The sequence below is a fragment of the Notamacropus eugenii genome, chromosome 2 (assembly GCF_028372415.1).
Source record: "Notamacropus eugenii isolate mMacEug1 chromosome 2, mMacEug1.pri_v2, whole genome shotgun sequence".
NCBI classification, from domain to species: Eukaryota; Metazoa; Chordata; class Mammalia; order Diprotodontia; family Macropodidae; genus Notamacropus; species Notamacropus eugenii.
Genome location: NC_092873.1, coordinates 31,651,216 through 31,679,192, shown reverse-complemented (window position 1 = coordinate 31,679,192; position 27,977 = coordinate 31,651,216). Strand labels below are relative to the sequence as shown.

The following is a 27,977-nucleotide window of genomic DNA, read 5'->3' as shown; positions in this document are numbered from 1 at the left end:
CCAAGAATAATTCATGGGTGTATAGTGAAACTTTACATTTTAACAAGGCTTTTCTTATAACAGCCTTGAGACACAGGTAGTTTGATATTATCACCCCCATTTTAAAGATAAGGAAATTGAGACTCAGAGAGTGACATGACTTTTCTGTTCTTACAAATAAACTGACAGTGTCAGGATTCAGACTCAGATCTTCTCAAATTTGAAGTTGAGCACTCTTTCTACTTCGTTACCTCTTACAGAGAAATTTGTTAACTAGAATGCCTCTTCAAGTACAATTTCGTATTATATAATGTGTTGAAATGGAATCCTCTGCAAGATTATATAGTACCTGAGGAGCTGGGAGGGACTTTGGAGATAGTCCTGTCTAGCCTCTACCGAAATCAAAGCTAGCGCCTGTAGCAACTATGGTGACCAGATAGCCTCTGCTTGAACATTCCCAGCCCATTTAAGCATGACCCTCATAATTAGGAAACCTATGTTTTTTCCAACATATTCTTCCTTATAAATTGTACTCATTAGTCCTAGTTATGCCTTCTAGAATCAAGTAAAACAAACCTTTGATTTCTCTTTTGAATGATAGCCCTTGATAGATTTGAACATCCCTGTATCTTCCTCTAATCTGGTCGTCTTTACTACAGTCTAAACATCTCCAATTCCTTTAGCCAGTCATCTTGTAGGGATTTCAGTTCCTTTACCATGCTAGTCAAATTTCTCTGGACATACCCCAACTCAACTGAGCTCTTTGTGTTATGTGATGCAGAGAACTAGACACAGTACACTAGCTGTATTATGACTGGTGTGGAGCAATACAAAATGATCACCTCCCTTACTCAGCATATTGGTCTTTCATAATTTATATCTGCCCTAGAATCAGGTATAGTAATCTTTACACAGCAGGCACTGAATAAATTGTTAATTAATTGAATTTATTGAATTTTAAGGTCTGATAGGAAAGACAATTGCTGTATTAGAACATAGTCATTTCTGAAGGCATATATATATATATATCACATACAGATTCACAGAGTCGTTACTAGGCTCAGATGAGAAAAGTAAGTGCGAAGGCACCTTGTAATTATAAAGCCTCTCCCCTATGCCAGGATGTACATCCCCCTCCTCCACTTCCCAGCACTGCGTTTATTTGTTGTCTTCACACATTGGAATGTAAGCCCCTTGAAGGCAGAGGCCTTCTCTTTTATTGTATTTGTATCACTACAAGTTGGCACAGTACCTGGCACATATTGAGTGATTGGTAAATGCTATCTCTCTCTCATCGATCCACCTATCTATCATTTATCTATGTATGTATGTATGTATGTATCATTTATTTCTCTCCATCTGATTTTCCTCTCTTTAAAGATTTACAAGAATGAAAACTATTATTATTAATCATACTATTATTATTTCACCTGGCAGCCTAACCTGCCCTTGTTCTCACAGCTCTTTGACCTGATCCTGATTTTCAGTATTTATAAATCAACCATTTCAAGCTTTTTTCTCTCTTACATATAGCCCTTAATTTAGCCATGTTTCTTCACTGATCGTCGCCTTGTCCTTTCTTGACTCTGCATCTTCTTCATTTGCAAATCATGCTATTGCAGTGCCGCAAAATCTTTGCATTTGTAAATCCTGTCCATTTTTCAAAAGTCAACTCAGAGCCCATCTCGTGCACCAAGATTTTCCCCTACGAAACTTTTTAAGTCTGATCCTTAATTTTCACCTTTTCCTACCTGGCTTCTAGCCTTGTCATTTCATTGAAACTAAGACAATTTTTTTTTATACCAGGTTCAACTCCAATTTTACTTCTTCCATGAAGACTTTCCGGATGATCTCCGCTGATCTCTCCTTTCTTTGATCACGTGAATACAATTCTACAAGGCTTCAGTAAGTGCCTACTCTGCTGGAAACCCTGTTTTTGCCACTCATTTGACCCTTATTATATGATGCCTTGTATTGTTAATTCTTCTTCTTTGTGTATGTATGCCCCTTCATGAAAGGACTCATTCTATTTTTTTTTTTATGCTCAGAGTTGAGCACTGTGTAAAGTGCATGACAGGTACTGAACGAATGTTTATTGGTTGATTATCTCTTCTGCTAGATAACCAATGACTTAGGCACAATGGCTGTGCCTTCTTGGAAGAATAGACTCTTACAGTTGGAAGGCATCACAGAGGTAGCCTACACCCTTCTATCCCTGAACAGTCTATCCTATTGCCTCTATAGATTCCTCAGTAAGTGGTCATCCAATTTTGACACAAATGCTTCCATTGACAGGGAATTTATTACATCCCAAGAAGGTGACTCATTCCACTTAACGTTCTAGTAAATTTTCCCTCATATTTCTACTCAATTTGCCTCTTTGCAATTTTTAAAATTGTTTTTAGTTCTATCTTCTTAGGTGAAGCAATACATAGTATAGAAGTATAACCCTTCAATATTACAATCCTTCATGTATTTGAGCTCTCATGCTCCACTGAAGCCTCCTCTGCTCCACTTTAGACATTCCTACTCCCTTCAATTGGCTTCATCTAATATCACCTCCTTCCATTGTATACTTGTTGATAGGCCTCAGAGTGCCTAAAAGACAAAATAGATGTTCAGTGAATGTTCTTTGGTTGATATACTGAGAAATGGTGCTCCCAGTAGGAGCTAATGCCATAGAAAATAACAATTGCATGGAATTAGGGAAGTTTAGAGTCATCTTCTCTTGTTTCTAAGTGAAGCATAAATACCATCAGCATAAGATGTTGGTGAGCATCCAGCCTCCATTTGAAGATCAAAATTCAGAGTCAAATAAATAGAATGGGTGGGAATAACATATGCAATGATTACCATAACCTAAATAAGGTAGTCAGGCTCAGATCAGTCACAGTCGTCAGTCCTTGGAGAGTACATAATGAAACACATCTGACAAAAAAACTAAGGGACTATGGAGGCAGAATATACGTATATTATTGGACCACTGTTTTGTCCATGGAAATGAATTAATTTCGTTATTTGTACGGAGGATTGGGGTGGGTGGGGAAAAATTGTGTAAAAAACAAAGGCATCAGTAAAACTTTTAAAAATTCAGTATAGTTACATTTGAATTATTTAGAGTTTTGTTAGGGCTCTTGTATTTGCTTTTCCCATATTAATTTTTCTCATGTTTCTCTTATTGCATAATTACTTTATAAAATACTTGATATTTATTTCATCTCTATTTATACATACATTTATACATACATATGTACTCATACATAGAAACACAAATGTATTTGCACATTTTTGTGTATTTATTTTTTCTTTTGTTTATTTCCTATCTCTAACAAGATTATTCAGCTGATTGGAGGGAAGAGCCATGTGACCATGCAGCTTGTACTCAATGATTCCCTGCTAGCTTGACCTGAGCAACAGCCTCCGTGGGATCACTTACATTTTATTTTGTGATTCTCACATGTCACTTTGAATTTTGGACTCCTCTATAACTCACAGTCAAATTTCTTCCCTCGTTCCAATCACCAATGATGTGAAAAGCAACACGTACAACGAAGCAAAACGTTTCTTGTTCAAAGGTATGAAGTGTCCAGGCACAACTTTGTTTTCTCTTTAAAAACAAACTCCTATGACTCCTCTTTTATGGAAAAAAGCAGTGTATTAACAGTGCTCTCTTGTAAACCAGGCCTATCAAAATAGCATCCCTAAAACTATATTCTATGAATCCCTGGGGTAGGGGAAACAGCCAAGGAATTCTTTGTGGGAACAATGTTAGAATGGTGGCCAAAAACAACAAAACCAAACAAGGCACAAAAACTGTCATCATTTTCTTCTGTACTGCTCACTGTGCCAGGAGTGCACAACTTGTGTAATAAGCTGATGCAGATATTGATTGAAAATGTATTGGTGTCCCCACAATTGTTGAATACTTTTAAACAGAATGTGATGCAACCAACAACATGACTGTTCAGTTAGTTCAGCAGAGTTCAAGTAGGATAATCAGTGTCCATTTGTATTCAAACGGACAACATTTCTGATAATTAGTATTGCCAAGCACTATGCTAAGTGACAAGGGTGCAAAGTAAGGTAAAAAACAGCTCCTTCTCTCAAAAAACTTACATTCTAATGAGAGCAATGTCAGAAAACAGGTGCACACAAGTTACATATGGAACAAAAACCACTAAATCTTAATGGAGAAAGCACTGACAGCTGGAGTGCCCAGGAAAGGCCTCTTGCAGAAGCACGCATTGGATATGAGACATGAAGAAAGTCATGGAAACTCAATGTTGGAGGTGAGGAGGGGGAGCATTCTAATCATGGAAAGTAATACATGCAAAAGTAGATGGAATGCCAAGTGTGGGAAGCAGCGAGCAGATCAGTGTGGCTGGATTTAGAGCATGGCAAAGGGAGTAAAGTGTATTAATGTTAAGAAGGTAGGTTGTGGCCAGGTAGTGAAGACTTCCAGTTTCAGATGGCCAATGAATGACACATTTGAAATGTCCCGAGTAGGCAACTAGTGATGTAGGACTCCAAGCAAGAGAGAGATTTCTGCATAGAAGTTATGATTAAAACCCATGGAGGCTGATGATGTTCCCAGTGTGGCACTATACAATGAAAGTGCAGAAAACCCAGGAGAGAAAAACCAGGAGAGAACCTTAAGCTATGCAAGTCATAGGCATAAGGCATAAGATTTGTGAATTTTATTGTACCCAACACAGTTGAACAAAAGGAGCATGATAGAAGACAATAACCCTAGTTCTGATGCAGTTGGAGACATTTGGGTGCCTAATTCAAGAATCAAATGTGAAAGTGACCTCCTAGATGAATTGGTGGCCCTTTCTAGACGCTTAAAATCTCACTACATAGCCAGTCACGTTCATGTCTCTGAACCGTGATTTCTTCATCTGTAAAAGGAAGAGGTTGGCTTAAACAACTTCTGGATTAGAGAAGCTCTAAGGCCCAGGTTAGTGCAGGGCCTGGTACTTAGTAGACAATCAATGTGAAATGAACTCTGTATAATATTTGAGGAATTTACAGTTTGATGTAGATAACATTGGCCTTATCTATTCACAAATTTTAAGTATTTCGGAGTTATTTTTTATTTATCCTATTGTTGCAATGGTATAAATAGTTCTCCAGGTTCTGCTCACTTCACTCTGCATTAGAACTAGTCAGGTTTCTCTAAAAATATCTCTTTTGTCATTGACGGGGATGAAATTACAGAATTCCCATCAAAGTACTTCGAGGAGACATGTACAACCTTTAATAAATAAAAGATACTATCCTTATCATTCCTTACAGTTCATGAAAATTTCTGGGGATGATGAAGTAATTACCTTTGAAAAACTCTGATTTCTCCAGCTCACTTATCACATTCTATCTTGCACTAAGGTCATTAAGAATGTGTCTTATCCCTCTGCTTTAAGAAAGTCTGTGTAATTAAGAACTGTCTATTTTTTCACCTTTGCATGACCATCACCTCACACATACTGACAGCTGACTGTCTGTTCAATACACCTACCATAAGTGTGAATGTGAATATCACCAAACAGATTTCCTAGATCTGTCCCTTTACCTGTCTTTGTAAATCCCGTGATCCGAACTGCTCACCTGACTACCTTCCCTCCTCCACCTGTGAAACTATTTGATGGGGTGACAATTCCTACATCTAGGACTGTCTATCTATTTAAGCCAGGATTCAATCATACTGGGTAGTCTGTGTCCCCATCAACACTTATATCAAGACTAAATTGAGTTAAAATGGACAACAAGAGCAGCCTTGAAAGAAAAGTTACATGATGTTAACAGGCTTCTGGAAAGATTTCTATAGAAGTTCTTATTGTAGGTACAATAGTCATAAATTTTCCCTTCATCTAGCATGAGACTAAGGATAGTGTCTTGTCTAAACATAGTATCCCCAAAATTGTTATTGAGAGGGATCACAGAAGGCTCTCAGACGGGTTTCTAACAGGATATGTTTCTCCCCTCCTCCCATCTTAACCAAAGCCAGACTACCCTTACTTTCAAGCCCTGGAACGATTTCCAGTTTTTAGGGAAATAGGAAATGGCTCTCTTTCCTCAAACTATTATGGAATGCTGGAGGGATGTATGGAAAATCTAACTAATGTAAAAATCAGTCAAATCAATAAGCATATATGAAGCACACTGGCTATGTACCAGAAACTGTACTAACACCTGAATATACATAGAAAGTCCCAAACATGATCCCTGTTCTGAAGGAACTTACAGTCTGACGCAGAAGATATCAATTAAAAACTATTTTCAAAATACATTAAAAGGCAAAAGGTGATTAGGTTGAAAAACAGTTGTAGATTCGCTGAAGTATACATACTCTTAAGGATACTATTGCTAGGTACATATCCCAAAAGAGAGCAAAGGAAAAGCAAATGGACCCTTATATACATAATAGTTGTATCAACTCTTTTCACTGAATCAAAGGACTAGAAACAAAGGAGGCCACCGCCAAATGAGGAATGGCTCAATAAATTATGATAAATGATTGTAGTGGAATATTATTTTACATCTAGAAATGATAAAAGGGATATTTTCAGAGAACACTGATCAGACACTTATGAGCTAATGCAGAGTCAAATCAGTGGAACCTGGGGAACAATTTATACCACGGCAATTTATTCCATCCCAGCAGAGATCTCCAGACCAAGACTGCAAATCTTCATGCACAGGGTCCGAATAGAATGATGGTATCTCATGCAGAGCTGGCCTTACATGTGGGTGCAATGGGTGAATGGTTCTAAATAAGTCTTGTCCCTACAAAAATGTCTTCCATGTTGACCCAGGGTGTCTGAAATTACCCATAACTTACCCCTTAAGGAACTAAAGGTGGCTATTAACATGCTGATGTTACAACAGCATTGGGTGCGCCAAGCTCTATGGAAACTGGTACTGCTTTTTGTAGACAGCAATAAGCAACTTGTATATTAAGGAAAAATCTTTTTGATTGGTACATGTAATTATGAGGACATGAGATTAGTAGACATGCGTAGGACATCTTATGAACATTAACTGCTACATACTCAAAGTCTATGGCTTTCAAATGGAGTCGCTGAGGCTTACTCATCCCAAGTAACTGACGTTACACACATATATGTATATGTTAATACACATGTATGTATTTATTTCAGTGTGTATATATTTATATCTTTATGCATGCCTTTTTCACTTTAGCTCATTTCAATAAACATTAAATATGTATCTCCTGTATGCCAGGCTCTGTGCTAAATGTGGGATTACAAATGAGAAAAAGACAATCCCTGTCATCAAGGAACTTGTAATTCAATAGAGGACTCTTTTTGAACAGGGAGGGAAGGCCAACAGGGAGCATTATAAACACGTCATATATACACCAAAAACTGCCCCCGATACTGTTGGGTTTTTGGGTAATAAACTCTTTTTATCTTATTTCTTGGGTTTGCCTTAGAGATCAGGGTGAGGCCCTACCAAGATACTCTCTCTCTGTTTGTCTGTCTCTTTCAAACACACACGTGCATGCACACACATACATATACTCATGTATTATATACAGATATGTAGTTATACACATATGCACATGTACAACGTACACACATGTAGACACACATATATACATGTATTATATAGACACATGCATTGACATACCTATTCACAGGTATTATATACACACATGTAATTGCACACACATATATACACATGCATTATATACACACATGTAGTTAAGACAAACATACACACCATGTATTCCATATTACAATACTGCCATTTTGGAGCTCAAAATCAAAACCCTCCTTCCAAGGATTCAATGGCTCTCTTATATCTATATGGGCAGGAGGCACTCTCTCTAACTGGATCCAAGGACACTGCTGGTATTCCTACTCACCTTTTCCTCTCATCTCCTTAGGGATCAGTTCCAAAGCCTGAAAGTCAGAGTCCTCAGATTTAAGACCACACAAGGCCCTTGTTATTCCTTTCATAATGGAGACAGGCTGCAAGGGACCTACAAACACATAGATGATAGCTCATATAGAAACTGTCAATAGAGAGATTAGTCAGTGGTCTCTGTATAAATGCAGAGACATAAGCTGGGTCTATCCAAAAGACCAAGATCTTTTCTTCTGATGTCACAAATGCTGGGCAGACAACTCTAAAGTTCTCATCCATGAGAATTCCTTAGAACTTCTTTCTCAAAGGGTCAGTGTCTCTTCTCTGCCCTCTAAGGTTTTATTGTTTTCCTTCTTGTCCTTATTTGTAGGTTACTCATTTGTATTGGTAATGGCCTTCCTTCAATGAGCATTGTGATTAGAATGATGAGATGGTTTAGAATGACGCCAGCAGGAAGAGCAGCCTGCTTGGAGTCAGATGCACTGGGTGTGAGTTCTAACCCTTATTCACTGTATTCCCTTTGACAAATCACAGCACCTCACTAAGTTCTCCTTTCCTCGTGTATAAAACAGAGATAACAACATTAAATCTGAACTTCAGAAGAGAATATGATTACTCCTCAAACAGGTATTTTTGCTTATTGATCACACAAGTCATTTCATCAACCATCTTTGTACTTTTCAAATGCTAACCTCCACTGTTCCCCAGGCCTGGGACACACTGCCTCCTGACCTCACACTTTGTAGAATCTTTCTTTCCCTCCAAATTTGGCTTAAATGCCACCTTCTACATGAGGCATCTTCTGATTTTTCTAGCTGCTAGTGCTGTCTTCCAAATGACATTACATTTATTCTGTACATAATAGTTACAGATATACATATGGTGCCATCTTTCCCCTAGAGATTTAAATTTCTGGAGGGAAGGTAGGATTTCATTTTTGTCTTTGTTTCTCCACACCTAGCACAGTGCCTGGAACATATCAGGTGCTTAGTAAGTACTTGCTTGCCTGCACACACATAAACTACTTTGAAATAACACAGAAAAATAATATGCACATATATATATGTGCGTATACATGTGTGTATGCACACACACATATGTATGTGGGGGGTAATTGCTCTTCCTTGGACAGTTCTATGATTTATGATTTCATCAACGTGGGTAATTCAGCTCAATTAATAGGATATAAGTTATACTGGCAAACCCAGCCCTCTCATTCTATGTTACTCTTCTCGAAAGACCTCCCATAAATTCCACTGAAAAAGAGCTCTACTCAAAATGCTGGGAATCTCTCCGTGTTTCTTCCTACATTGTTATGTAGGTGGAGCGTGTGGATTGTCCATTGCTTGTCTCTCAGTCTACGCCCATCTTCTTTCCAAATCATGTAACTCTTTGGTGATCTACTCCCCTAGGCATAATTCCTCATATTGCCTAGTACACCCTGTTTCTGACTGTCAGGTAGCTCTCCATTGCTCTGCGGCTAACCCTCAAATGTAATTCTTTTGGAGACCATGGGATTCAGAGCAATATATCATCACTGGAAAAATACTGAAAAAAAGATTGTGTGTAAACATACTCATATTCGTGTGTATATACTTATATATATATATACACATGTATATATACACATATATGTATACACACACACATATATACACACATATACAATGTCTACACATAATACATGTAATGTGTTTATATTGATTTTGAGTATGCATTGAATATGCATACATACACACAGACACATGTATGATTTGTGCAGGCTCATACAGTTTACGAGTATCTAAGGCTGGATTTAAACTCAGGTCTTCCTGGCTCCAGGTCCAGTGCTCAATCCACTATTCCACTTAGCTTTATGATATACCACCATGTGCACATAAATATACATATTTGTATATGAAACTGTACTTGGAGTTAGGAAAATCTTGGTACCAATTCTACCTCAGACCCTTATCTGCAGTGTGACCATGACTAATTCCCTTCACCTCTCTGAGGTTCAGTATCCTCCTGTAGAAAATGAGGTCAGACTTGAAGGCCTCTTGGGTCACTTTTTACCTCTAAATATAAGATTTAGTGATCTAACTAATTACAGATCTCAACCCAAGGCACATTCTTTCTCCCCTTGGTTTTTCCTCCATTCTTCTCAATTCTACTGAGTGAGTATAAAACTCTGGAGCTTTAACCTACTAGTACAATTTCATCTATAAACAGGAAAATCTGGAAAGACTCAGCATTTATAGGAAATCCCTCCTCCATTGGGACTCAGAGCTGGGCATCCTTTCTGACAGCAGCAAAGACTTTTGCTGATCACTCATTGTTCTGTTTTAAGCCTCTTTCAATGTGAAAAGCAGTTTTCTTAGAAAGTCATCCACGTGGTTACAAGACTCTTCTGAGTTTTAGAGCAGTGACAGGAGACATCTTATTGGAGAAGAGCCAACAAAAGGGGCAGTTTCCTCTTGAATCAAATAATTCATAGTTTAAATAATGAGTACAGTGGGATTTTATAGTTTCTGCATTTTTCAGGCAACTATGGGACAGACTTCTATGTGGTTCTACTGTAGGATAATTTGCCAATGTCTACTTTTTCCTTCTTATACCATCTTCAATAATATCCTCTAGTGTAGTCCAGACTAATAATCTTATGTATGGATCTGGTCATTTAACTTCACTGATCAAAAATCTTCAATATGTTGGTACATCCTGTCAAATTCAAAGTCTTCTCCCTGGCATTCAAGGCCTAAATTATCTGGTACCATCTTACTTTTCTTGCTTTATCTCATTCTCTTCTCCTCATCTAAGCCTGTTTTGCTCCACTCAAACCAGACTACTCTATGTCCTTCTATGAAAACACACTTCTGTTCAGGCCATTCCAGGTCTCTGGAACTGTATCCTTGAATGTGTGTCCATATTATTCACATACAATATTTGTTGACATGGGAACGTATGTTCAGTAGGAAAGCATTGCTATTCTCTCAGTTGCCTTTTGGAAATTTGTGGGGTGGAGGGACAAGGGGGGATATTATTTTAAAATTCTTGATTTTTCCAAGCATTTGGCGTCATTCCATGTTTCAGACATCGTTCAAATCCCCTGATTCTCTCCCAACTGTGTTAACTCTTGCATATATCTCCACCGTGTAGAGTCCTGGTCCACTCTGAACTCTACTTCCCCGTGTTATACTTTGGAGATTTTGATATTAAAGTCCCCAAATAGTGATTCCTCTGCCATTCACAGAGAAAAGAGTTAATAATAAAAATCTTAATATGTCTTTCCCATTTATTTTTGTCTGCTCTTCTCCTAGTTTTTAATCTTTACATACTCTTACCATGATCTGGCTTAACTGAGTTTCAGTACACTTCCTGTAAAATCTTCTTTTTCCCTGCATTCAAAATTATTATCATATCAGTAGCCAGTATTTCCTTTCTATTACAATACAATACATTTCATTCTTTTAAATGTTATGTGAAGCTCACTATGTCCAAAGTCTCCTCACACTTCTCAAAATATTCATGGTAAATGGACATGAAGTTTCTGCATAGTCTTCAAGGTTTTAGCTTTTCTTCTTTCCTCCATGTTTTCCACTTTTTTTTTTTTTGCACTTACCTCGTGGCATAGAACAGAGAGAGATCGAATAATAACAATAGCAAGAATTTATATAGCACTTGAAGTCTAGTAAAGTGCTTTACAAATACCAAATTTTATCTTTAGAACAACCCTGGGAAGTGGATGTCATTGAGGTAGACAGGCATGCATGGCTACACACATGAGTTAAGTGAGTTGTTTAGTGTCATACCTCCAGTAAGTCTGGATTTGAACTAAGTTTTTCTGACTCGAGGTCCAGCACTCTATCCACCATATCACCTAACTGATTCCTATTAGAGGGCATATTGATTTAATGTTGGGTCTTCCTGAGCTCTTGTTAGAGCTTCTTTACCCCCAAATTATTTGCAACATATGACAAAAAGCTATAATTATGCTCATGGTTGTCTCTTTGCAAATATTCCTCCTAAGTAATGCACGAAGAAGTGATCCACGAAATAATGTTTTTGATGAGCAGGAAGGGGACTAGGGAGGGAATAAGCCTTTATTTAGCATCTGCTATGTGCCAAGCACTGTACTAATCATTCTATACTTATTATGTCACTTGTTTCTCATTAGGCAGCAGGTGCTGTTCTTACCCGTAGTTGAGGAAACTGAGGCAAACAGAAATGATGTGACTTTCCCAGGATCATATACTTAGTAAGGGTCTGAGGTTGGATTTGAACTTGGGTCCTCCTGACTCCAGGCCTAGTTCAAGGAAATCAACTAACTACGTCAACTGTTGCTACAATTCTCTTTTGTCTTCTAGTATCATTTTTAGCAAATATGCCAGGACTTCTATGATTCAGTTCCTCTAGCATATTGGTCACTAGGCAAGGATCTCACTTTTATTGAGAACTAAGGTAAAGGTAATAGAAGGTCTAAAATTTGTGTGATTCTAGCACCCTTTAGGGACTTTAGTTTTTTTAAGTGCTATGATCAATGCAGAACCAGAAGGGACCCCCATAAGACTAGGAACAGGTTTATACATAATTTTTCTTCATGTGTTTCCATTACCAAGGGTCCTACTGGTCTACTTAATGAAGCTGTCTATACTACGTCATTGTGACCCTTCTGAAATCTAGTTTTTAGTATGACAGAATTTGCCAAATCCTGCACTCTGTGTTCATGGCCATAGAGAACCCAGGGTCCCCCTCGTGCCATGAGGAGGGACCAGAGTGGAGTTTTTGGAAGGTTATTATTTTTCATGTTTGGACAGGGCATAGAGCATAGTAATATAGACTCTCATCCAGTCCATCTCAGTTTCTTCCCACCTGGGATGACATAGACAGGATCTAAAGCAAAAACAGTGCTGTTCTTGTGACCCTTTCTCTTCTATTTTTCCCCTACTTGGGATCAGGGGTGTGCTGGGGCTAGCTCAAACTGGCTCATGAGAGCTGGTTGTTAAATTTTCAGTGTTAAGTATTTACACCTTAGAAATCAGCAAATACTATAAATCAGCGCTTGTTGTTTGTCAGTCATCTGGAAAGTAATGGCAAAAATGCTGGTACATTTTTTCCCTATATGGCTGGTTGTTAGACATTTTCTGCCTGTCTGGGACCCTTTGGCTTGACGGTTTAAGTGCCACCTTGCTCAATTTTGTCAGTGATACCATGTTGGGGTTGCTAGGGGGCACAGTAGATAAAGCACCAACTCTGAAGGCAGGAGGACCTGGGTTCAAATCCAGCCTCAGACACTTGACGCTTACTAGTTGTGTGATCCTGTAGAAGTCACTTCACCCTGATTGCCTCACAAAACAAAAACCAACCAACCAACCAAAAACCACATAAATCATCAAATGAGCATTCATTCCTATGCTAGGTGTAGTGCCAAGTGCTAGCTATGTTACTGTCGTAGGGCCTGCGTCACTGTAGCAGTCATCTCCAGAAGGAGTACAACAGAAGTGCTCACAAGCAGATGCCCTACTTCACTCACTAGCTCAGTGATGTTGCTAAAGGCTTTAGTATTCTCCTTAAATAAAAAAATCTGTAAAACACTAGACTTAAAGCCAGTTGAAATTCTGCCTTAGACATTTAATAGCTCTGTGATTCTGTACAAGCTACCAGAGGCAAGCCCAAAAGAGGGTTGGTGCTAACCAGCATGAATCATTTCCCTGATGGCGAGGCAAATTAATCCCCCCTCAGCTCTCAGAAAGTAGAATCCATTATGACAGAAGAGGAAATCAATTAGAAACCTTTCCTTGGCTCCTTCTTGGGAAATGTGTGGGTATTCATGAATTTGGGACAATAGGGCCAGTGGAAAGCACATGACTAAAAATCCAAACAAGTGTTTATTCATTAAGAGCAGCAAGAAATAGCTGGTCTTTAAACAAACAGAAGCAAAAGGCCAGGGTAAAATTCTTCTTAAAATGAGGAAGCAGGCACCTGCCTCCCCAAATGCGTAAAGATCTTTGCACCAAGGGGGACAGAGCCAAGATGGCGGAGTAGAAAGACACACATACACATAGCTCTGAACCCACAACACATCGAATGGCTAAAAGGAAGTAACTCACGACGAATTGTGTACCCAGAGGCCACGGAACATTGGAGCAAGGGAGATTTCTGTTCCGGAGAGACCTGCAAACCTCTCCCGGGGAGTCCTTCGCGCTGCGAACTGGGCGCCGGGACTGGGAGCTGAGTGCAGCCCTGCCGCGGCCGCGGCACCGAGAGGAAAAGATCCGAGCGGGCTTCAGGGACGGGATCTCTAGCGGCCACGTGAGTCCCTCCACCCACAGAGGGACCTGCAAACCTCCCGCAAAAGGTCCGTGGCGCTGCAGACACGGAGCCCAGTCCAGACCTGCTGCGGCTGCGGCCATAGCACCGAGAGAAACAGATACGACCAGGCTTCAGGGACGGGATCACCAGCAGCCGCACAAGTACCTCCACCCACAGGTGACGGGGGTCGGTGAGAGAGTCTCTTTGGGGGGTCGAGAGAGGAGTGGGGCGCCCCCATAATTCAGGCCCCCCCGGGACGTAGAAGCTGAGAGGTGGCTGCAGACCTGGGCTCCCCAAGCGGGCGGGAGCCTGAATCCATTGTGGTAGGTCTGTGCATAAACCCCCTGAGGGAACTGAGCCTGAGAGGCGACCCTGCCCATACCTGACCACCTGAACTTAATCTCACACAGAATAGCAGCCCTGCCCCCGCAAAAAGCCCTAAGGCTGGAAGCAGCATTTGAATCTCAGACCCCAAACGCTGGCTGGGAGGATCCGGAGTCGAGGTAGGTGTGAGGATAGTATTCAGAGGTCAAGTCACTGGCTGGGAAAATGCCCAGAAAAGGGAAAAGAAATAAGACAATAGAAGGTTACTGTCTTGGAGAACAGACATTTCCTCCCTTCCTTTCTGATGAGGAAGAACAATGCTTACCATCAGGCAAAGACACAGAAATCAAGGTTTCTGTGTCCCAGCCCACCCAATGGGCTCAGGCCATGGAAGAGCTCAAAAAGAATTTTGAAAATCAAGTTAGAGAGGTGGAGGAAAAGCTGGGAAGAGAAATGAGAGAGATGAAAGAAAAGCCTGAAAAGCAGATCAGCTCCCTGCTAAAGGAGACCCAAAAAAATGTTGAAGAAATTAACACCTTGAAAACTAGCCTAACTCAATTGGCAAAAGAGGTTCAAAAAGCCAATGAGGAGAAGAATGCTTTCAAAAGCAGAATTAGCCAAATGGAAAAGGAAATTCAAAAGCTCACTGAATAAAATAGTTCTTTCAAAATTAAAATGGCACAGATCGAGGCTAATGACTTTATGAGAAAGCAAGATATCACAGAACAAAGAGAGAAGAATGGAAAAATGGAAGATAATGTGAAATATCTCATTGGAAAAACAACAGACCTGGAAAATAGATCAAGGAGAGACAATTTAAAAATTATGGGACTACCTGAAAGCCATGATCAAAACAAGAGCCTAGACATCATCTTTCATGAAATTATCAAGGAAAACTGCCCTGAGATTCTAGAACCAGAGGGCAAAATAAATATTCAAGGAATCCACAGAACACCGCCTGAAAGAGATCCAAAAAGAGAAACTCCTAGGAACCTTGTGGCCAAATTCCAGAGTTCCCAGATCAAGGAGAAAATATTGCAAGCAGCTAGAAAGACACAATTCAAGTATTGTGGAAATACAATCAGGATAACACAAGATCTAGCAGCCTCTAAAATAAGGAATCGAAGAGCATGGAATAGGATATTCCAGAAGTCAAAAGGACCTAGGACTAAAACCAAGAATCACCTACCCAGAAAAAGTGAGTATAATACTTCAGGAGAAAAATTGGTCTTTCAATGAAATAGAGGATTTTCAAATTTTCTTGATGAAAAGACCAGAGCTGAAAAGAAAATTTGACTTTCAAACACAAGAATGAAGAGAACCATGAAAAGGTGAACAGCAAAGAGAAGTCATAAGGGACTTACTAAAGCTGACCTGTTTACATTCCTACATGGAAAGACAATATTTGTAACTCTTGAAACATTTCAGTATCTGGGTAGTGGGTGGGATTACACACACACACACATGCACACACGCACACACACATAGAGACAGAGTGCACAGATTGAATTGAAGAGGATGGGATCATATCATAAAAAAAAATGAAATCAAGCAGTGAGAGAGAAATATATTGGGAGGAGAAAGGGAGAAATTGAATGGGGCAAATTATCTCTCATAAAAGAGGCAAGCAAAAGACTCATTAGTGGAGGGATAAAGAGGGGAGGTGAGAGGAAAACACGAAGTCTACTCTCATCACATTCCACTAAAGGAAAGAATAAAATGCACACTCATTTTGATATGAAAACCTATCTTACAATACAGGAAAGTGGGGGATAAGGGGATAAGCAGGGTGGGGGGGGGGATGATAGAAGGGAGGGCATGGGGAGGAGGGTGCAATATGAGGTCAACACTCATGGGGAGGTATGGGATCAAAAGAGAAGAGAAGTAATGGGGGACAGGATAGGATAGAGGGAAATATAGTTAGTCTTATACAACACAAGTATTATTTGCAAAACTACAGAGATTTGTCCTATATTGAATTGCTTGCCCTCCAAAGGGAACGGGTGGAGAGGGAGGGAGGTAAAGAAGTTGGAACTCAAAGTGTTAGGATCAACTGTCGAGAATTGTTCTTGCCACTAGGAAATAAGAAATACAGGTAAAGGGGTATAGAAAGCTATCTTGCCCTACAGGACAAAAGAGAAGACGGAGACAAGGGCAAGGAGGGATGATAAAAGAGAGAGCAGATTGGTCATAAGGGTATTTAGAATGCTTGGTGTTTGGGGGGGGGGGATAAAAGGGGAGAAAATTTGTAACCCAAAATTTTGTGAAAATGAATGTTAAAAGTTAAATAAATAAATTTAATAAAAAAATAAAAAAAAAAGAAATAGAGAACATGGAGGGAAGATTTGTTAAAGGAGTAAATCTGTAAGGAAAGTAAACTTATAAAAGATGGAATGAGGTGATGCCATGGAGAGGGTACTAGATTTGGAATCATTATGAGCTGAGTACAAATTCTGCCCCATATAATGATTAGCAATGTGTCCATGATCCAGTTACTTAACCTTTCTTAATCCCAGTTTCCTCATCTGTAAAACCCGAATAATATATCCCACCTTCCAGAAATGTTGAAAGGATCAAATGATTTAACCTGTATAAAGTACAAATCTAAATGCTTTCTATAAATGCTAGCTGCAGTAGAAGTAGTAGTAGCAGTAGTAATAGGAAGAGGAGGAGTTGGAGAAGGAGGAGGAGTAGGAGCAGGAGGAAAAGTAGGAGTAGGAGTAGTAGGAGTAGTAGTAGGAGTAGTAGTAGTAATAGTAGTAGTAGTAGTAGTAGTAGTAGTAGTAGTAGTAGTAGTAGTAGTAGTAGTAGTAGTAGTAGTAGTAATAGTAGCATTAGAAGTAGGAAGATTACTACTACTACTACCACCACTACTACTAGTAATAAAATGAATAAGTATGTAAAAGCAATATATCTGTAAGTAAGAAAAAAGTAAACCTTATAAAGAGAGTAAAGTAGTAATAAAATTACAAAGCATGGAATCTTGCTTTTCAAACAAGGAAGATCAAAACATATGAATAGAAGAAAAGCACAAAGTCAAAACTCCTACATCCAAAGCCTGCAAGAAAAATATGAATTTCTCACAAACCCTGGAAGAACTCAAAAAGACTTTTGAAAATCAAGTAAGAGAAGTAGAGGAAAAATTGAGAAGAGAAACGAGAATGATGCAAGAAAATCATGTAAAATGAGACAGCAGCTTGCTAAAGGAGACCCTGCCCCAAAAGAATATTAAAGAAAATAACACCTTAAAACATCCAAATGGCAAAAGGGGTTCAAAATGCAAATGAAGAGAAGACTGCCTGAAAAACAATAACTGACCAAATGGAAAAGGAGTCCAAAAGTTCCTGATGAAAATAATTCCTTAAAAATTAGAATGGAGCAGATAGAAGCTAATACCTTTAGGAAAAATCAAGAAATCATAAAACAAAAGAAAAAGAACCAAAAAAAAAAAATAGAAAACAATGTGTAATGTCTCACTGGAAAAACAAACAACCTATGAAATTGACCTAGAAGAGACAAATTAAAGTTTGGTGGACTACCTGAAAACCATTATCAAAAACAAAATAGCAAAGACATCATCTTTCAAGAAATTTTCAAGGGCAACTGCCCTGATATTCTAGAACCACGGGGTAAAATTGATATTTAAAGAATCTACCAACCACCTTGTGAAAGAAATCCCAAAAGGAAATTCTTAGGAATTTTACAGTCAAATTCCAGAGTTGCCAGATCAAGGAAAAATCTTGCAAGTAGCCAGAAAGAAACAATTGAAATATTGTGGAAATACAATCAGAATAACACACGGTCAAGCAGAGATGTTGTATGTTCAAGTGGCTAGATCTTGTGTTATCCTGATTGTATTTCCAACAATACTAGAATAGGTAATCCAGAGATCAAAGGAGCTCTGAGATTCACACCAAGAATCACCTGCTAAGGAAAACTGAGTATAATATTTCAGAGGGGGAAAATGTATATTCAAAGAAATAGAGGTCTTTCAAGCCTTCTTGATGAAAAGACATTTTAAGGTTAGAATCCCTAAATGCGCTGAATAGAAAATTTGACTTCCATATACAAGAATGAAGAGAATCATGAAAAGGTAAATAGGGAAGAGAAATCACAGGGGACTTACTAAAGTTGAAATGTTTACATGCCTACATGGAAAGATATTTTGTAACCCTTGAGAGTTTTCTTAGTATTAGGATAATTGGAGGGAATATTACATATGTATATATAAATACATATGTATTTATGTGTGTATATCTGTGTGACATGTGTGTATATGTGTATACATACATATGTGTATATATGTACATATGTACATCCATATAGCCATCAGATCAATACCCATCTGAGAGCATGGGACTGGCACCCACCATAAGACCAATGGAGACCCTGTGCAACAATATATCGAACAGACCCCATATCAAGCAGAAAACAGGCCCAATGAGAAGACATCCGTTATTCCAGAACATCGTAATTGTGAGCTGCCACTCCACAGCCCCACACTTTCCCTGGCAGATTGCACTTCAGGTCGGATCCTTATATATCCCTCCTCTTCCCAATCATGCTGTGTATATATATGAGAAAATATGCCTTGGTTTTTGGGGTGGGGGTCTATTAGGACTTTTCTTACCATGTGATTTAATTTCTTTCCCTTGAAATAGCTGTGTCCTCAGGGAAGGCACACGACCTGTACATTACAGACCTTCACCAGCAAATATGCAGGGGTCTCTTTCCCTTTACTTCTCCCTCTCGAGCCCTTCCTCCCAGGCCTGTCTCTCTGCCCCCTTATCCCCACCGCACCCTCTTTGAGTCTTCTCTGAGTCCCCTTGAAGCTGGTCTTCCCTTTTTCTCCTCAGAGTCCCGAATGCATGGTGGTGCCGCTGCTGGCTCTCTCGTGTGTGGCCGCCTTGCTTTTCAGACAGGTGACCCTCTGTAGTAATGAGACAGAATGGAATCTGGAGTGACCTGGGCTAGATCCCCACCAGTGGAGGCTCTACAGGCACTGGCTGGTGAATAGAGTCACATGAGGGACTTAAACTCACCTCTGTCTTTAGATAGCACATTCACATGTACTATCCTGCCTGGGGGGCTCATCAGGGAGTCAGTGTGCTAAGAAAATAACCCTTCAGTTATGTAATAAAGATGATCTCCCCAGAGATGTTCTGCCTGGGACCTGGAGATCAGGACTCAAACCAGTTATCATTTACTTGGTGCAAAATTCACTTTTATCTTTCTTGCTAGTGACCTGCAAGGACTAGGATTTGATTTTGCCAAAAGTTGACAAATGTGTGGATTTAGAAGTGGGATATCAGCTGTGTGACTGATAAAGTTTTGTAAATGATGTTGCAAAAAATAAAAAAAGAAAGAAAAAGCCTATTCTGTAATTGTCGCTTCCTCTCAGAAAAGCTCTGATAGAAAGAAACAACAGTGTCCCATAAAACCAGAGCATACTCTCTCATAGAGACACAGCATGAATGGGAAGAGGAGATATGGGAAGGGATCGCACCTAAACGGCAAACTTGTGGAAAACAACAAATCATTGTTGAGGTCTTCAGCCCATGATGGATTTGCGTTAAGAAATACTGGACTGACAGAACCACACATGATAACAGACCTATAGGAAGCCATCCAAGACCAAGATGTTGGAAATATGTGCAGCTTGAGAGTTTATAATATTGCCCAGGATCACAGGCACATCCCCACAAAGCCCTGGAAAAACATATTGTCTATTGAGGATATAGCAGAATTCTTTGTGAACAGAATCAAAGCAGGGATGGAGAATGGACCAAGAGAGCCCTGAAAACAAGAGAACCCCTCATCAGGTGCAGAGAAATGGTCAGAGCAAGGTGAGGACTCAGAAGAGAAAGTCTTAGATGAACGTAAACTAAGTTTTGTTGCCCATTACCCAGGGAAAATGGGATAAAAGTAACCAAAGGCAGAAAAAAGACAGAGCTGCACAATTCTTACTACCTTACCTTTTTCTCTTCTTGAGAAACCTTTGAAGAAGGACAGAATGAAAATGGCTAAGTGGAAAACTTAGAGAAATTAGAAAATATATACTATATATTCATCAAGGCTTAGAAATTTATTTCATTGGCAAATTAAAGAGATCAAAGAGATCCTTGATGAATTCAAATCATGTAGCCTAAGAAAATTGCATCCCTCGGAACTGATAGAATTGGTAGGTGAGATTGCTGAACCACTGACGGTGATAGTTGTAAGAAAAGGCCTTGAGAAGAAAACGTAATGTCCTTATTTGTTTTTAAAAAGGAAAAAAAAGAACTGGAAAAGATCTTGATTGGTTTTGAATATTGTGATAAATCTTACAGAATTAATTTCAATATGTGCAGGCTTACCCTTATGTTTGAGAAATAAAGTTCGGAGGTACTACATAATTAGCAGTTTGCCTGGAAAAAGATCTGAGGGTTTTACTGAACTTGTAAAGAGACGTACAGCTTCTGTGATAAGGATGTGATGGTCCCCTGTTCAAGGACCAAATATAGTTTAGCGTTCCTTTCTGAACCCCACATTTTCAGATGGACATGGATGGGCAGGACAGTATCCAACATGGGCAATTTCCATAACAAATAGCTTGGAGCATATGCCTCCTTGAGACCGGTTGAACAATTGGCTGAATTGTTTACCCTGGCAAGAGAATACCAAGAAATAACAGAATAACTCTCTTTAAGTACTTGAAAGGCCTAAAATATAGAAGAGAAATTTGATTTATTGTTTGACTCCCAAGAGCAGACCTGCGAGCAGTGTACACATTAAGCCTAAATTTGAATTTGTTCTGAAGAAAAATTCTCCATCACTTAGAGCTATCCAAAAGTGGAGTGGCTGTCATTGTGACTAATGCACGTTCTTATTGGAGGCCTTGAAGCACAGGTTGACAGTTAAGTTGCAGTGATCATCCTTTTTCAAGTATGTAGTTTGAATTAAGTAGTCACTTTGTTTCCTTTCAACTCTGAAATTCTCTGATTCTCCCTTGACAATAAGTGCTCATGATAATGCACCTGTCAACAAGATGTTTTGAGTAGTTCATTAAGGGAAGTGTTGGTGAGGTTCAGGGTCAACCTTCTTTACCCAAGGAACCTTTGAGTCTGTTAGGATATGTCGTTGAAGTAAAACCACATTGGCAGAGAACTGAGGTGGAGAAACATGGGAGGTTTTGGTAAATGCTCAGGTGACTAGTTTTTGATCTTGTATAATTCCTGAAAATGGAGCATCTCAAAATTGTGTTATTGGAATCATTTCAAGAGTGAGATGGACAGTGTGAGGGTTGTTTGTTTTTTGGTTTTTTTTTTTTTTTTGAGAATACTCAGTAATATCTGCTTAGTTCATCGTGCTTTAGTGCATGATGGAGAAGGTGCTTCTGACTGTGTTAGATGTAAAAAGGCTGCTTCAGGAATTGGTAGTCAAGGATGAGTGACTGCATAGTAGATAAATCTGTTGCTCCAAATAGTTGCCATTTTGTTATCAGTGAATGTCATCACAAGGTAGTGGTGAAAAGCACTGGTTTACTTAAAATAGAAAAATAATTCAGTTGACATTCTGGTAGTCTTCCGAACTTACTAGCAGCAAATGCGAGTTAGATGCCTCTTTGGGTAAGTCAGAGGGGACTGCAAAGAAATGACAAAACAAACCATACACAAATTGGACACATTTCAAGCAAACTTTAGTGGGTTGAAAAGTGAGGATTAACCCTTGGTCTCCCACAGATAGGAACGGGGTTCTCAAAGTGTTTTCAGTTCAGGGAATGTGGCTCTAGGTCTGAGGGGGTGTCTGGCATTAGACCCGCTACTGATCCCTAGTGGTATAAGTGCTAATGACACACAGGAAAATCCCTGAAGCTTGCAACAGTCTAATGGTGGGCCTTGGTTCTTTTTCTCTATGTAGAAATAATGGCAACACTGATGATGATAACAATAACTCACATTTATGTAGCAATAAACTATGTGCCAGACACAATGCTAAGCACTTCAGGAGCAATTTACAGTTGCTTCATTTGATTCTCACAACTGTGGGAAGTAGCTGCTATTATCACCCCCATTTTAAAGTTAAGATAATAAAGGAAAAATTATTTGTCCAGCATCACCAGATCAGACAAAGACAAAATAAAAGGCTTTGGAAAAATATTAATGTTAGGTAGGAATGGTGGAATTTAATTTTATAATTAATGGTCAATTCATGAATAATATTCATGTTACAATTTCGCATTCCTTCAGTAAGTTCCAGGGGAAGCAGTATCACGGATTGATCTCTGGAGCAAGAAAGTCTACGTTCATATTCTGCCAGTAAAACACACTAGTCATGTAACTACACCTATGAATCCTCTGGGCAATATTCTATGATCATAAATTGGAAGACAATTGCTGATCCACTGAATGGTAGAAGTTTTCTCTCTGAGAGTTCCCTAATTAACTGCCATGAAGGAAATCCAGACTCAAACACAATACAGCCTCATAACTTTGAGAACTCAAATACTAAACACTTAAGTAATGAGTAACATATCTTTATTTTTCTGTATTCATATGCATATAACTTATTCTAATATGAGATTTTTCTGACTAAAATAATAGAAATAATAAGGCATTTATACCTATGTATGCGTACAAACACACACACACACACACACACACACACACACACACGAAATTCATTGATTCCGTACTTGACAATAAATTTATCTACCTCTAATTGGGGCTGCTAGATGGTGCAGGGGATAGAGTACCAGTGCAGGCATCAGGAGGACCTGAGCTGAAATCTCACTTCAGACACTTGATACTCAATAGCTGTGTTACCTTGGGCAAGTTACTTAACCGTAATTGCCTCATCCTGGGTCATCTCCAGTCATCCTGATGAATATCTGGTCACTGGATTCAGATGGGTCTAGAAGAGAAGTGAGGCTGGTGACATACACAGGGCTCTCTCACTCAAAACAAAGTCAAGTGCAAGTCATGCCATTATTTCTCTGATGGCATGGTCTTCTTTGGCAATGAAGGAGGAATACACATCTACCTCTAATTACTTCTACTAAATATGTTTGTGTTTCTGTGTATGAGAAATCACCAATTTTATTTCCCCACCCTTTGGATTAAGCACCACTATGTGCTAGACACTGTGTTAATCTCTTTGCTAATATTTCCTTTGATCCTCACAACTGTAGGAGATTGGTAGTTTTATTTTCATTTTACTGTGTCTTGCCCAGGACACAGAAGTAAAGGACCCGAGGACAGGTTTGTACTTAGACAGTCTTGACTCCAGACCAGCTGCCACCTAGTTGCCCTCATTTCATAGAATGGTAGTTTGAACAGAAAAGAAGGAAAGCTATCTTTTACAAAGCAAAGTATAGAAGCACAGTGATTTTGGTTGTTGATTTCCCTTCCTTTGGAAGGAAATGGGTGTGAAGAAGTATTTCACTCTTTTATTCATAAATAAATATGGGAAATGAAAAAAAGGCATTAATGAGGAAATCTCTTTAAGTAAGATGCATACACATGAGCACAAAGATTGCTTTATACAACTTTGGATGATAAAATTATATGTTTTAATAAATATCCCTTCTTATTTCTTACTGAAAAGAGAACTCAGATTTTTAAATGAAAGCACACTCCCCCCCCCATATGATTTTAGGACTTTTCTTAGGAAATACAGGAGATCATTGCTGATTATCTCTCCTGCTAGAAGGCCCCCACACACACACCGACAGAGTGAGCTGAGTTTAGCCATTGAAAATTTATGTGAATGAGAGAAAAGAAATAGGACATAACATAATCTTTTCACTACTGCTTTTAAAAAGGCTAGGTGAACCTACAGGGTGAGAGGAAGGGAACATTTTGATCAAATACCTAATTGAAGAATAACACATTATCTACGGAAACGTTTGTCATTACTTCAGCATCTCTGGTCTTATCCTTGAATTGAGGTTGAAAATTGAATTCCATGCAGAGAATATATGCATGAACACATATATGCAGCAGACGTGCATATTTGTGTATGTCTATATGTTTATGTGTGGATATAGGTAGATACAGATATAGATACAGATTAGATACAGATATGAACATAAATATAGATATAGATTTCAGATACCCATTACATATGCATAGGGATAGGAATATAAGGACATGGATGTAGATACACATACAGATATGTGTACCATATATACCAATATGGACATAGATACAGATGAGCTATCGATATGGACATAAATATAGGTATAGATTAATATAAGTATAGGTACAGATACAGATTGGATATATATGTAGAAATAGGACCATATACAGATTAGACACAGATATCGATATAGATATGAATACAGATACACTGATATAGATGGGAAGATACATACAGATACAGTTCAAATATAGATCTGGACATGAATGTATATAGATAGATAGATAGGTAGGTAGGTAGATAGATGGAGATAGATATAGCTGCAGACACAGATTGGATGGACATAGAAATGAAAACATATTAGAGAGGGATATAGATATGGACATGAGTATAAATGTACATGCAGATAGGTATAGGTATAGACACAGAATAGGTAGATATGGAAATAGAAACATAAGCAGATTAAACAGGGATGTAGACACACATATAGATAGGTATATGAATATAGATACACTGATATAATATAGAGATACATATAGATACAGATATAGGTTAGATATAGATATGTATATGCATATATATATAAGTATATATATACATACATCTATACATACATATATATATATATGTATGTATAGATGAAAAATTATCTTGGAATTGAAAGAGCTGGATAATAGGGTAAATTCAGGAAAACACATTAACACCAAACCCTTTCAATGCCCATGTCCCAAGGGAAAACATCAAACCTTCTCTCAGTCTTTACGTACTGAAGGTTATGAGTCTAGCCCTGTCCCAGGCCTCAGCTTCAGGGGAACATGGAAGGTTAATAACTTGCTCCTCTGCTGACCACTAAAAGTGGCTCACCTTGCTGTCTAGCTCACTTTTCTTGATCACCTCAGATACACGGAGGGATTGGGGCTTCTGTCACCAATACTCCCAACTAGGATGGCGGGGTGTTCTTGGACAGAAGGAAAGTGGTACAAGCACTTCTCAAGCCAGGTGCATCAGGAATTGGGGACCTCTGGGAAGTGAGTCAGTCGTGCTGCCTCGGTGTTATTCTCCTGGCCTCACCAAGAGAGGAGGAGGATTCTCATAGGCCATAAAGTCCTAAAATCCAAGAGGCCTCTGCTGGGATGCCAAAGGCCATGCCATTGTTTTCCCCTGCTTTAACCTCCTCCTTCAAGAATCCCCAGCATCCTTGTAAAACTCCTTCTTGGTCATCTTGGAGATGAATTACACCGAGGAGAGGATCGTGTGTGTGGCGCTGGAGGTGAGAGGGCAGATGACCTAGCCTCTTTATCTCTCCCCATTATCACCCCCAATCTGAAGATTTCAAGTACAGAGGGCATCTTTTGATTTTGGGAGGAACCAACTGGCACCTCATTGGTCTGAAGTGACTAAACAGAATGCTGTTTACAGCAATTTGGGGCAGAAATTGTGGGGGCACCATAGAAATTGCTATCTGTCCAGGGTCTAGGTGTGCATGGTGGTCTATGACCCTTGTGCTGCTCACGGTCTCTTCCTAACCACAGAAGAAAAGCTGTGGAGCAGGGGTTGCAATGAGCAGGTGCAGCTGGGACACGGTGATACCAAGAAAGCGGAAGCCCCTAAACTCATGGAAGTCCGTAGCAAGGAAGTGATGGTGTCCGCTGGCTGTGGGAGGAACCACACTCTGACTTTGACAGAAACTGGCTGTGTGTTTACTATTGGAGAGAACAAGATGGGGCAACTTGGCCTTGGACGACAGCAATGCCATTCTGAGCCCTGCACAGTTAATGAACAACAGCCAGCCAAAGAGGAAAATGACTTGTGGCGATGAATTCAGCATGATAATGGACTGCAAAGGAAAACTCTACTCCTTTGGGTGCCCTGAATATGGTCAGCTGGGACACATTTCTGACAGGAAATTCATTGCCCGGCCTCAGAGGATAGTATGTGACTGTGAGTTGGTCCCCTGCTAGTTGCCATCTGCATTGAAAAGACAAAAGATGGACAGATTTTGCCAGTCCCCAATGTCGTTGTCTGAGATGTTGCCTGTGGCGCTAATCACACTCTGGTTCTAGACTCTTAGAAACGTGTTATCTCTTGGGCGATTGGAGGGAATGGCTTGCTGGGCCATACAGAGCACAAGGATGTCCCTGTGTGGTGAAGCTGTTCAATTTCCTGGGCCGGGAAGCCAGGCAAATCTTCACTGGCTACCCCTGCTACTTCAAAGTCAGTGAAGTTGGTGGCTTGTTTTTCTGGGGTGCTGCCAACACTTCTCTGGAGTTCACCATGTATCTCAAAGCTGCTCAGGACCTCTGTCGCTGGAGAATTACCAACTTAGCTTGTGGGAAGAGTAGTATTATCCTGGCTGCAGATGAGAGTATCATCAGCTGGGGCCTGTCTCCAACCATTGGTGAATTGGGCTACTGCTATCACAAGCCCAAGTCTTCCACAGCTGCCCAAGAAGTGGAAACGCTTGATGGCATTTACACAGAGTACATTGCTATATGCTACTCACACCTTTTGGTGAATGGGAGGGAACAGAGGGAGACTAAAAATTAAAGTCAAAACAACCTCCCTGAATATAATTCCTGCATCCTCTCTTGATGCTGGGGGCAGCAAGGCTGCCACCAGGCTCTCCACGCCCCTCCAGGCAGTCAGCATTGTCAGTGTGCCCTGGAACACTAAGAAGGCTGATGAGACGAGATTCCTCAGTGAAAAAGTCGCAGATGCTCCTATTTGTTAGTCTTGCCAGGTTCACTTTTATAAGCAAATTCAACATCAGCTACCTTTTTACTGTAGAATCTCCGAAGTCTTTCTCTCCCCCTTTCTCTACTTTCTCCCTTCCCCTACCCCAAATGTTCAGTTAAAATATTTGCTTTCAGTTGAGGACTTTAGGATTCCCAAAATAGGCACACAAAAAAACAAAAAACAAAAAGTAAACCCCTGTTCTTCCAAGACCATCTTTGTTAAAATTCCCACTTCCAAGAAAGTCTTGTAAAAAAAGACTCCCTCTTCCAAGTGCGTTCTCTTGCTCCAAATGGAAAGAGATTCTGCAGAGGTTCTTTGCAACTAAATATACCTATTCATGCAATTTTTCCTTTCATATTGACTCCAACAATGACGTTGTGCAGGGTTAGCTATTGTGCTAACAGCCTAACAAGTGAAATTTGATTTATTTTCCTAAGTAGGAAGCTTTTCCTACGACAGACATTTAATCATAGAAAGAACAAAATAAGGCTTTTCCAAAGCGTTGAAAACAACACTGACTTATGACAAAATATATGGCTACCAGTATCCTGTGACTTTTAAGAGATACTGAAAGATCATTGCACTCAAAATCCATGCTCCTGTCTGCCAGCTAAACGATTTCAATCTATTATTTT

At 39.5% G+C, this 27,977-nt stretch overlaps 1 pseudogene; it reads left to right on the top strand.

The window, feature by feature from the left end:
• The first annotated feature begins 18,840 nt into the window (after positions 1-18,840).
• On the top strand, positions 18,841-27,476 carry LOC140522580 (protein RCC2 pseudogene; annotated as a pseudogene).
• Positions 27,477-27,977: the final 501 nt, after the last annotated feature.